The sequence below is a fragment of the Canis lupus genome, chromosome 18, assembly GCF_048164855.1.
Source record: "Canis lupus baileyi chromosome 18, mCanLup2.hap1, whole genome shotgun sequence".
Classification (NCBI taxonomy): Eukaryota; Metazoa; Chordata; class Mammalia; order Carnivora; family Canidae; genus Canis; species Canis lupus.
Window position 1 is genome coordinate 38,495,734 of NC_132855.1, and position 9,160 is coordinate 38,504,893.

At 37.6% G+C, this 9,160-nt stretch overlaps 1 pseudogene; it reads right to left on the bottom strand.

Annotated features, from left to right (window-relative positions):
- Positions 1–1,118: 1,118 nt before the first annotated feature.
- Positions 1,119–1,747, bottom strand: LOC140609525 (thymidylate synthase pseudogene; annotated as a pseudogene).
- Between the last annotated feature and the right edge of the window lie 7,413 nt (positions 1,748–9,160).

Consider the following 9,160-nt stretch of genomic DNA (forward strand, 5'->3'; position numbering starts at 1 on the left):
ATATTAGGCAAGAAGTTATTAAACTGTCATTTAGCTACAGTGCATGATGTGTGTGTGTATGTTGGGAGGGTGTTTACATTAACTGGAGGTGACATGATGTCTGAGTTTCTGCTCAGTAGGGTTCTTGTTCAGCTTAGGTTCCCACCAGGAAGTTACTTTACCCAATAAAGGCACATACTATAAAACCTCTCCTTTGTAAAGAGGAAGAACAAAAGTGTCAAGCCAGATCATAGATACAGAGAGAACCAAAATGAGACAGGCAAATAGAGAAAGGTTCAATTCTCCATTTATAAATACTAGTAGCAGGTATTTCGCAAAGTGTTTTCCAGGGAGGACATACCTCCTTTGCAGTACTGAAGGTGAACTTTGAACAAGTGCATTGGAAAAAATAAGAATTTCCTGCAAACAATGACATCATCAATATGAGGAAAAAAAGATCCCAGCACAGAATAGTTTTAGGTAAGACAGCTGAAGACCCACAGAAGGGAAATTCATAAAAGAAACAAACAAACAAAAAAATTGCCTTTTCATATTATACCAAATTTTTGCCAGTGCTTTAAGGAAGAGTAATTAAAATTTAATTCTAATAACTAACCCATGTGAATCATTTAATGGTTATTTTTTTGTTTTGTTTTGCAGAATACTCTTTTATTATAGTAATATATAAAGCAAATATAACTTTAAATGTTTATATCCACAACTGTATATATTTATGACTATTTGGTGTTATTCAGCTTGCTCAAATTTAGGGGAGTAGCTTATATGTAATTCTTGAAATTCACTGACCTTCTTCATAAAAATGTGGGATTGAAATGCATGTGCATGTTTTTAAGAGTAGGTAAATTTTCACTCTCTGACTTTATTCCCAACATCAGCATTTTCACACATCCTTGTTGAGTTAACCAAACTCAAGGCCTTTTGTTACTAAGAGAACCTTTGAGGTTATGGTTACATTTGCCAGAGGCAACATCCTTAAATTTTAATGAACTACAACTACTGGTCAACCAATAGATATTTGACCTAGTTCCTTCGCCCTTTAGGGCAAATGAGCTTTCCCTGGACATCTGGTCCAACCCCTGAAGACTGAATCTCCTTCAAACACCTCCTTTAAAGTCACTTTAAACAGCCATTTCCATTTTAATAGTCAGGTGAGGACTGTAACCCACAATCTGAAAGTCTTCCGCTTTAAAGTCATGGATCAGCTCAACTTTTTGAAGGATTTTGAGCTTCAGGAAAGGCCTTGGTTCTCACTGAAGCTGCATTTTCAGAGGCTCAACATGATTCAAGTAAATATGTGCATTTTCAAAGTATGTACAAAGTCATCTGGCTTCAGGCCTGTGAGGTATTGATCATATTGGTGAGCCTGGCATGTAGTTGGACACGTTGGAGGGCACAGTCAAGCCCATATGTCCTCACCTCCAGGACAGCTGGCCAAACACCTTTTGTAGTTGGTCTACTTTTTGCCTTGAATAATGTGAATCCTTATATTTGTATTCTGCCTCAAAGTGCCTCTCCACCAAGAGCCATAAACTGGGCCTAAATCCTCTTCTCTGTTGGAGAATTCCAGGTGTCCCAAGAAGTCTCAGGAGGCTTTGGCATCCCAGATTCGCACTCCCTTGGAAGATAGCTCCTTAGCATTTGTAGATCCCTTGATAAATCACAGCAACTCTTCCAAAACACCCTTACGGAATGCACATGTTGTCAACAGCAGAGGAAATTTACCTCTCAGGCTGCAGTGTGCCTGCATGCTGAGTACCTCCAGCCTGCTGGTGCCAGGGTGCTCTGTCTTCTGGAACCTACAGCACAGGATGGACAATATCTGCTCAGGGTATTGCAGCTTCCTGTACAGTGGCGGCCAAAGGCTCAGCACCCTGCTTGTGCATGGTAGGCCAGGACAGCTGGCACTGCAGCTTGGAGACAGGGGTGGATAGGCTGCAGGCACCAATGTGGGGCCCTGGAGATGGGTAAGGTGGTGTGGCCTTTCTGTGCACTTCTTTTCCCCTCATTTACTTTTTTCTGAGAAACCTGCTTTCTTGGACAGCCACTACATTAACACACATCTGGAGCCTTGAGAATGGTGTATGGTGCAGCAGAGTGAGCAGAGTTTGACTAGAAACAGACTATGCTCAGAATTCTAGATTGGTTGAATAATCATCTATATCAACTAGTATTTTCAAGGATGACCACAACAGTATCTGTCATCCCACATGTCTTTCTAGAACCTTTCCATTCTCACCTTAAGGGGTGTAGTTGATTTCTCCTCTAGCTGAAAATGGGTGGATTTGTGACTTTATCGTAACCAAGAATGTGACAGAAGTGACACTATATGACTCAGAAGCTAGATCGGAAAAGGCGATGTAACTCTTCCCCTTGCCTCCCACTTGTGACAAAAATCTGAATCACTGTGTAAGGAATCCAAGTGTGCTGGGGGCCACCATGCTATGAGGGAGCCCAAACTGGCTCATGTGAAGAAGCTCTGAGACTCTCTCTTATTCTAGACAGGTAGGTAAGTAGGTTAAGTAGGTAGATAAATAGACATCTTTTTTTTTTTTCAATTTGAAAGTAATCATTTATTAACTGATCAGATTAAAAATCCTCATGGTAGATACCTTAGTTTCATCCTTCTAATGATCCTATTGATCCAATCTTCCCTGTTGCCAGCATCTCCACTTTCTACAAAATGAATGGTCTTTTTCTTCATTCCTCCTCCTGGAGAACATAATTTGAAGGTCCATAAGGAGTTTTTGCTTCTTTCAAATATTTTCCAACAGTATAGATCTGAAACAGATCCTCCATGCAGATGATGGCATATTTATTTATTTGATGGCAGATGATTGAGTAATCAGTGTGTTGTCTGTCAAAGCAATTCGCTTCTTGTTGATTTTGTCATAACAACGCTTGTAGATCAATACATTCACCGGCTTCAGGTTTGGGTACCCCTATGCTACATGTGGTTCCACAATCCTTAGCATGTCAACTGAAGCTTTGTTGAGCTTAACAAAGATGCTATTGAAGATCTGGCAAAGACAAAGAAGCAGCAACACCTTTCAAACCTTTGGGCTCACACCATTGATACCTGATTCTGATGACAAATGCCTATTTGGATTCCACAGATAAATGGAAGTTGCCAGCTTTTCTTAACATCCTGACCATTCAAATTTCAATTCTGTATACCTTCCTTGTGATAATGCTTAACTTTTTTTTTAATCTATAAGCTTCCTGCTTGCTTAAGTGTCTTTTGGGCAAACTTCTTTCTCCAGATGCTTGATTTTCAACTTTGCAAAATATCTCTGCTTTTTCTTAAGGGGTCCTGGCAAAGAAGGAAACTTCTTTTTCTTCTCTTCTGCACCCTACATGGCTCCAGACAGAAAAGAGCTAGAGACAGAGATCTTAATATCAATATCTCTCAAAAGAGAGAAAGGGAGACAGCTTTCAGCTGCTTTAGCCCCCAAGTGTTTCAATATAGCTGATATCTGACCACAGCCTCATAAGACACCCCAAGACAGAATTGTCCAGCTGAACCTTTCTCAAATATCAAGTTCACATAATTTGGGACCCTAATAACATGATTGTTTTATGCCACTAAGTTATGAAGTAAATTGTTACTATGCAGTTAGTAATTTAGGATTAGGATCTTGCGATCTTCAGCAATTCCCTTGATTTCTAGGAGTCTTGCCTTTCTGACCTGTAAAATAAGGGCAAAGGTAGCAACTAAAAAGGGCAAGTATTATACTAGCCCACGTGATGAACTACTGCTGATAGCAAGACCCATTCTCATATGTGGGTCTACTACTTCATAGCCGCTCCTCACTGCCTGCTTCACTGTGAGTAAGTAATCACTCCTTTCTGTTATTGACCTTATAACAAGATCTCAAAACTTCTAGACCCTTTGAAATTAGCAGACAAAATACAACATAGTTTATATGAAGCTAAATAAAGTTAAATAGGCTTCTTCTCACTGGTTCAAGGAGGTAGGGCATGAAAGAGTCTTATGGACATGAAAATGTATTACTTAGGAGAAATAATACATTAAAGCACTGTTAACAACTAAGTATAAATTAGTTCACCAGATTAGTCACCAAACAGGGTTCCAAGGACCGAAGAGCAGCACAACAGTTTTGGTTGTAGGTGTAGAGAATTGGGGGTAGGAATTGGACATATGCCAGTGGTGGAAAGCAGCCAAATTGAAGGCTGAATTAAAAGTGCCTTCTTCCCCTTTGCTTATTTGCCCAGAGGATCACTCCAATTTCATAGATCCTACTACATTTACTAATATTTCTTGTTGACTATCGATTGCATAGCCCCTCAGAATATCTTCAATCTAGACTTGCTGTATGTATATGTGTTTATGGATGCACAGACATGTACACAGGTATAAGTACATGAGGGAGGAAAAAATTTTAATTCTATCTTTCTAGGTTCTTTGGCCTGTCTAATAATCAAATTAACATAAAGCATTATTAACAGGATGAAACAAATTTAATTATGTATGTATGGGGGCCAACGAGAATATGAGACCCAAGGACAACCCGGGCAATTGAGGCTTATATGCCATCTTGAGCTAAGGAATGGAATAGGGACCTGGGGTTTTAAAGGAGAGGAGGATGATTCACAGGATGATAAGAAGAGCAGATGTTTGGTAATTAGATTTTTGTCTTGCCATACAGATAGGTCATTCAGATAAAAATGTTATCTCTTGGTAATAGCTTTATTTCTGGGCCAGGCCCCTGTCTAAATTCTTTTAGGTCATTTAAAGGAGAAGTAAAAGTTATTCGTGAGTCGGCTGGGTCTTGATTGCCTTTGGCTCAAAATAGTCCACAGGCCAAAGTAGCACATTTTGGGGAGACTTGTTCTGAACCCCTTCAATATATATAAGAAGGAGGGATAAGGAAAGTAGTGTGGTGATAGACACTTAACAGACAGCTCTTTTCTTCCTTTAGAAAGAAAAAGCCCTGATTTTCAGTATTTTTTTTTATTTCCCTGGGGAAAATACTTTCATCAGGGCCAATTTCAATCTACCATTTTGACATTACTGGAGTTGGGAGGGCCTGAGTAGTAGCACACCATTATGTTGTTTCCATCATATGCATATAATAAGCACAAATAACTTAAAAAAGATAGATAACAATAAAATATAAGAAATTGGGATACCTAAGTGGCTCAGTTGGTTAAGTGTCTGACTCTTGATTTCAGTTCAAGTCTTGATCTAGGGTCGTGAATTCAAGCTGCACACTGGGCTCCAGGCTGGGTGTGGAGCCCACTTAAGAAAAGAGAAGAAAAGAAAAAAAGAAAAGAAAAGAAAAGAAAAGAAAAGAGAAGAAAAGAGAAAAAAAAGAAAAAGAAAGAAAGAAAGAAAGAAGAAAGAAAGAAAGAAAGAAAGAAAGAAAGAAAGAAAGAAAGAAAGAAAAGATGCAACCATAAAATGGCAAAATGTAAAGCTTTGAGGATTTATTATACTCATTATTAATATAATTTATTTATAATTTTATATAATTTAATTTTTAACAATGGTTCTATTTAACAATGGCCTGGCAAAATTCCTAACAATTTAGCAATTGGCTCTCACCAGCTGATAGGAGACATATCTATTATATCACTGGAAATTAGTTAATAATTCTACATCAGCAATTATGGCAGATCTCAGAGAAGGCTGTCCAGCAGTTATGGCACTGCAGGGGAGTACAATTTGTCACTTCAAGATATGTCTGTTTGTTATAAGGCTTATCTTAGACCGATTATTTTTAAGAAACAACAGAAGTTATCCTTTTATAAGAGACATTGACACTAATAAGGAAAATCTTCATTTCTAGGGGTAGCCCCCTCTCTGTACCAGGAAAAGAAATATGACGACATTTCTAGAAACTCTAATCAGTGGAGAAAGCAGCTGACTTAAATTTGCATAACTAGGGGCACCTGGGTGGCTCAGTCAGTTAAGCATCTGCCTTCAACTCAGGTCATGATCCTGGAGTCGCCAGACTGAGCCCCACGTCACGCTCCCTACTCGGCTGAGAGACTACTTCTCCCTCTCCTTCTGCCTCCTCTGCACCATCCCTGCTCCTGCTCTCTCACTCACTGTCTCTTTCTGAGATAAATAAATAAAATATTTGAAAAAAATTTGCATAACTACTTAACCCTTGTTAACTCTGCTTTGCCTGGTAACTGACTCCCCACCCCTCATGTCCACAACTTCTTTTGTCTTTAGCTGGAGATGGTATTGGAGGTCATAGCTTGGTCATATTATTTGCCATTTAAGAGTTATTCAGTTGTTTTTTTTTTCGGGGTGTCTCCCATGTATACCAGAGGTATATATGTTATTAAACATCTGTTTGTTTTTTCTCCTGTTAATCTTTTATTACAGAGGGGTCTCAGCCAAGAACATAGAAGGTAAATTATTTTTCCTCCTCGAAAATAAAGTATTGTTGAACGGTGTGGTGGGGTCTGAGTCACCTCTGGTTTCAAGCAGCCTGATTCATTTAGCCAAGTGCTGAGCAAATGTGGCCATTTCCTATCATGCCAGGACATGACTTGAAAAAGATTGAAAAGTCCTGCTTCAGAACACCCACTACTTCCTTTCAAGCCATTTCTCTCTTGAGCCAGTACTCAACTATGTATTAACTAAAGTTTATCTTTTTTCTATATTTTTTATGTATATAATAACCTAAAAATGTAATCAGACAAATAACCAGGAAATATTAATCACATATCCTGTGCTATAGACTCTGGGAACATTATAAGGAAAAATACAATAAAATCCTAGTCCTGAAAGACTCTATAATCTAGTCATAGAGATAAGACTAACACTTCAAACAATCACAAAAGCAATAAAAGATAGTAGATGTGTGTAATAAAAGGCGAAATGATATGGCACAAACCATAACTGTCACTGAATTTCGGAGAAGGAGTTGAGAAAACAAAAGGAAACTCAACTGATTTTACCCTTTTAGTTTACAAATACAGGACTAATGATGATTATTAACCAGTTAAGTGGAAGTGAGGCAGGGTCCAACTATCCTGAATTCCATGCCATCCATTTAATCCATTCAACAATTGAGCAGCTGCCATGCCCAGGACACTGTTCTCAGGGTGACTTCATTAGGAGATACAGTGCCCATGGCTCATAAACAAGTTTTAATTTCTTTTCAATCAGAAGGAAAAAAAATTAAATTTTAGGTCCGAGAAAAGTTTTTAATATATGATATTAATATCTGTCTTTATACCAATAACAATCATAAGATATAATTTTTAATATTTTTTATTTGCCACCCCAAAATGTATCTCTTGGCGTGTGGATTATTTTAGGCTGATTATTTTTAAGAAACAGAAGATTCGGGAAGTTTTTTTTTTTCCTTGTGCTAATTGCCTAAAAGAATTTAGATAGAGGACCTGTTCCAGATACCTATCATGTGATTTAAACTAGGTATGGGAGACGAGGAGGAGCCTAGCAAGATGTGTTTGATTAAAGTCATCTCTGTGTACCATAGAGACAAGGTCCAGCAAACATTTGTTTACCAAACATTTACTCTTTTTCATCTTTTTGTGAATTGCTTTTCATTCCTTTAAAGGATGCCTCTACCCAAATCTACCTACTTTAGGTTGAAATATATATCTTATTTTGTCTGATTATCTTTCCAATCTCTCATGTTTATGTAGATTCCTCACATGCACATAATTAGATTTTCTCTTGTTAATCTGTCTTGTGCCAATTTCTTTTTGTTTCAAATTTTTATTTTTTTACTCAAGTATAATTAATGTACATTATAATATGTTCCACTTGTACAATATAATGATTCAAAAATTCTATACATTTCTCATTGCTCATCAAAATAGGTATATTCTTAATCCCTTTTATTTTATCCACCCCACCCCCACACTTCCCTCTGGCAAACCAGTTTGTTCCCTATATTTGAATCTGTTTGTCTCTTTTTTTCTTTGTTCATTTGTTTTGTTTCTTAAATTCCACATGAATGAAATAATATAGTATTTTTCTTTCTCTGACTGACATATTTCACTTAGCCTTATACCCTCTAGGGTCATATACATTGTTGCAAATGGAAAGAGTTTATTCTTTTTTTAGGGTGGAGTAATATTCCCTTGTATATGTATACCACGACTTCTTTATCCATTTTATCAGTGAACACTTAGGTTGCTTCTATATTTTGCAGGATTATGGTAAAAAATACTGCAATAAACATAGGGGTGCATATATTTTTTGAATTAGTGTTTTCATTTTCCCTAGGTAAATACCCAGTAGTGGAATTACTATATCATATGGTATTTCTATTTTTGTTTTTTTAAGGAACATCCATACTGTTTTCTTTTTTTTTTTTTTAAAGATTTTATTTATTTATTCATGATAGTCACACAGAGAGAGACAGAGAGGCAGAGACACAGGCAGAAGGAGAAGCAGGCTCCATGCACCAGGAGCCGGACGTGGGATTCGATTCCAGGTCTCCAGGATCACGCCCTGGGCCAAAGGCAGGCGCCAAACCGCTGTGCCACCCAGGGATCCCCCATACTGTTTTCCACAGTGGCTGTACCTATTTGCATTCCTGCCAATAGGGCACAAGAATTCTTTTTTCTCCACATCCTCTCCAACACTTGTTTTTTCTCTTTTTGATACTAGTCATTCTGATAATTAGAAGGTGATATCTCACTGTGGTTTTAATTTGCATTTCTCCCTGATGATTAATAAAGCTGAGCATTTTTTCCTGTGTTTATTGGCTACCTGTATGTCCTCTTTGGAAAAATATCTATTCATCTTGTCTGTCCATTTTTTATTGAATTCTTTGTGGGGTTTTTTGGTGTTGAGTTGTATAAAATTTTTATGTATTTTTAATTTTGAACCCTTATCACATATATCATTTGCAAATATCTTCTCCCATTCAATAGATTGCCTCTTTGTTTTGTTTATGGTTTCGTTTGCTGTGCCAAAGCTTTTTATTTTGGTGTTCCCAATAGTTTAATTTTGCTTTTGTTTCCCTTGCATGAGGAGACATAACTAGAAAAATGTTTCTGCAGTTGATATCAAAGTAATTACTGCCTATGTTTCTGTCTAGGAATTTTATGTTTACTGGTCTCACATTTAAATCCTTAATCCAGGGACGTTGGGTGGCTCAGCAGTTGAGCATCTGCTTTCTCCGGGGATCTGTGGTGGAGTCCC